Raw genomic sequence first — 3,859 nt, forward strand, 5'->3', positions numbered from 1 at the left:
GGCCCCTTCTTCGTGCCCACAATTTCTCCTTGCTGAGAGGATTGTGAGAAGGCGAAGAGCTCTCGGATTGGACTCTTGATCAGCCGCCGGAGGCAAGACCTAGCTTCCTTCGGTTCCGCCCAAGCTCCGCCGTCGCGAGCGAGAGAGAAGAGGAGAGAAAGGATTTTCGATCACCGAAGAAATCAAGCCCTAATTTCCTCTCTTTATAACTCCCATATTCTGTTAACTTTTTAAATAAATTTCGCTATCTTTTCTAAGCAGAACCGCCCGCTTGGGCACTTGGTCAGCCGGATTCGCTTAAGGCTCGGGTTGGGTCGGAGGTCGCGAGTTCGAATCTCGGCCGCACCTCTTTTATGCTTAATTATTTTCTGTCAATAACTACTACTACTTAAATTAATTATGTTCCTTCTCTAATCAGCAACGCCTGCTTGGGTTCTTGGTCAACCGAGACAACTTAAGGCTTTGCTTAACAGGAGGTCTCAGGTTCGAACCTCGGCTTAATTTCTTTATTTTTCCAACTTGTTTCTTTTGGTAAAAATACCAAACGAACTCCAAAAATTACATGAAAATACTCTACAAATTTTTAAAAATTTCTAGAATATTTTTAAAGCATTTCTAAATATTTTTAACCACTATTAGAACTCGTAATGAGGAAATTTGGGTTGTTACAAGTCTAAATCCTCAAATCCTTGGGGTTGATTTATATAAACTTCTTCTTTGATGAACCCATTGAGGAATGCGGACTTGACATCCATTTGGTATAACTTGAATCCTTAATGTGCTGCATAGGTTAGTAGCATCATGATGGATTTAAGTCTGGCTACTGGTACATAGGTTTCATCATAATCTAACTCTTCTACTTGGCTGAACCCTTTTCCTACTAGTCTAGCTTTATTTATTATTATATCACCTTTATCGTCTAATTTATTTCTAAAGACCCACTTAGTATCAATTATAGATTTGTTTGTGGGTTTAGGCACTAGTTCCTAAACTTGGTTTCTTTCAAGTTGAGCTAGTTCATCTTGCATCACAATTATCTAACCCAGGTCAGGTAGGACTTCTTCTATAGTTTTAGATTCAATTTTGGAAATAAGAGCTATTTAACTTAGGTTTCTGTAGGATGATTGAGTTCGCACTCCTAGGGTTGGATCACCCAAAATTTGATCAGATGGGTGATTAGATCTTATCCTTGATGGTCTTATGTTAGGGTCAACAATTGGTTCTTCTGATTCAGTTGTTATCTATTTAATTTTACTATCTCAAAAGAGTTTACCTTTTGCCAGACCAGTCCTCTAGACTGACTGGATTTTTGCTCAATATCCGAGACTTCAGGACTTTATGTTGGATGCCCGCTCCATAACCTGTCCAGTCTTCCACTTGATGTTCGCGACCCCCAGGACTTCCATTTAGAATATGCTACCCTAGGATTTCGCCTGATGTCCTCGACCTGCCAAGACTTTGCCCCGTCCCCCGGACCAGGACTTCGTTGCCTAACCGCAGTTAGGACTTTCCTCTGCCTAAGATCACTTAGGACTTTCTTGTACATTTAGTTCAACTTAGTATATCACAAGGAAACTTAACTTTGAACCCTTTGCCATGATCAAAACTTAGGTTCGATCTGGTGCTTTCTGCACCAATATCTTCATCTGATCATGTTTCTAATTTTCCACTTGAAATAATTCATTAAGATGTTTAGGGCCCTGCACCTATTTTGTCTAACTAAAATTTTCAATATTATGTTATCTTCATTGATCATTTTAGTAAATATACCTGGCTATATCCTATGAGAAGGAAATAGATTTATTAGATATATTCTATATTTTTTAAAATTAAATTGAATGATATTTTAATCATAAAATATTCTTGTTTCATTCTGATTGGGGTGGTGAATATAAAGCTCTTCATCGTCATCTTGTCTTTTATGGAATTGTTCATTGAGTCTTTTATCCTCACACTCTAGAACAAAATGGCTCTGCTGAGAGAAAACATAGACATATAGTTGAAACTACCTTAGCTCTTTTTCATCATGCATCAGTTTCATATAAATTTTGGAATGAAGTTGTTTGCACTGCAATATATTTCATAAATCGACTTCCTACCTCATTACTCAATCATAAATATCCTTTAGAAAAACTTTATAATCACACTCTTGATTATACCTTTCTTCAAATTTTTGGTTACGAATGTTATCCATTATTATGCTCCTACTCTAAACACAAACTTGACTCTCGTTCACTACAATATATTTTTCTCGATTATATTAATTTGTACCATGGGTATTGATGCTTGTACATACCAATAGGATGGATAGATATTTAACAATATGTTACTTTTGATGAGTCTCTATTCCTTTTTTCACCAGCTTCTTCAATCTCTCCTCTAGATATATGTGGCACTTTCTTGATGCCACTTAACATTGTTGGAAGTGATGGCATACTAGGTCTTGCTTTGAAGCTCTCTAATAACTCCCTATATTATCGGAATCACCTAAAGTTGTTGCTCCAATCTTAGAAGCCGCACCAGTCGAAGATAATATGCTTTCTAGCTCTGGATTCTTAGATAATACAAGTACATCATCAAAATCACCATGTCAGCCTACTTCATCGTTGCCATCAATAAGTGATTCAGATAATAATGCTCCTCGTCGGATGCTTCTTTTAAGTGACATCTATGCACATTGCCCACCAATGATAACTCGACATCCCTTTCCATGAGCTCTGGTGGTCTCTTCAAAATCTATTAAACCAACTTGTTTCACACAAGCGAATAATGATCTAAATTGACGTAGTGCAATGGTTACAGAATTTGATGCACTTCTTTGTAATGGAACATGGAGCTTAGTTTTATGCACTCCCTCCATAAATGTTGTGGGCTCTAAATGGGTGTTCCGTCTTAAGCATCAAGTTGATGCTCTCATGAATGACACAAAGCTTGACTTGTAGCTAAAGAATTTAGTCAACAATTAGGTATTACTTCAATGACACTTTTAGCCCAATTATCAAAATTACATCTGTCAGACTATTATTTCTAATTGACCTGTATGATAATTAGACATTTCAAATGTATTTCTTCATGGTCATCTTGATGAAACTATATTCATGGAGCAACCATATGGGTTCATTCATCTATAATTTTTATGTCATGTTTGTCAACTCAATAAATCCTTATATAGTCTTCGATGAGCTCTTCGTGCATGGTTTCATCGATTATCTAATTAGTTACAAGCTCAAGGATTTTCTAGATTAAAGACTGACTCATCTTTATTCGACAAATATAATGATGGATCTATGATATTTTTTCTTATTTATGTGGATGACATGCTAATAACCGCCAACGATCATAAGGGTATCACATCTTTATTAAATCTTCTCAATAAATAATTTTCTACTCGAGATTTGGGTATTGCTAATTGTTTTCTTGGTATTGAACTTATTCCATATGAGGAAGACTATCTCCTCTCTCAAAGCAAATACATTACTGGGCTTCTTCAAAGAGATAAATTTAATGAAGCACATCCGATCTCTACACTAATTGCTATAAACAACTTCTTGACAACTTCATCCTCTCCTATGATGTCTAATCCACAGGTCTATTGAAGTATTATTGGAGCCTTATAATACATCATTATCACATGCCCTGATATTATCTTTGTAGTAAATTGTGCTTGTCAGTTCATGCATGCTCCCATTGAAGAAAATTGGGAAGGTGTGGGTACTATTTTACATGATCTTCTTTTATATTGTCAATTGTCTCGAGATTACATGCCTATAGTGATACGGATTGGGCAATTTTTCTTGAAGCCAGACGTTTTACTAGTGAATATGTAATATTTTTTGGATTAAATATTATCTCATGGAAT

The sequence above is a fragment of the Zingiber officinale genome, chromosome 6A, assembly GCF_018446385.1.
Source record: "Zingiber officinale cultivar Zhangliang chromosome 6A, Zo_v1.1, whole genome shotgun sequence".
NCBI classification, from domain to species: Eukaryota; Viridiplantae; Streptophyta; class Magnoliopsida; order Zingiberales; family Zingiberaceae; genus Zingiber; species Zingiber officinale.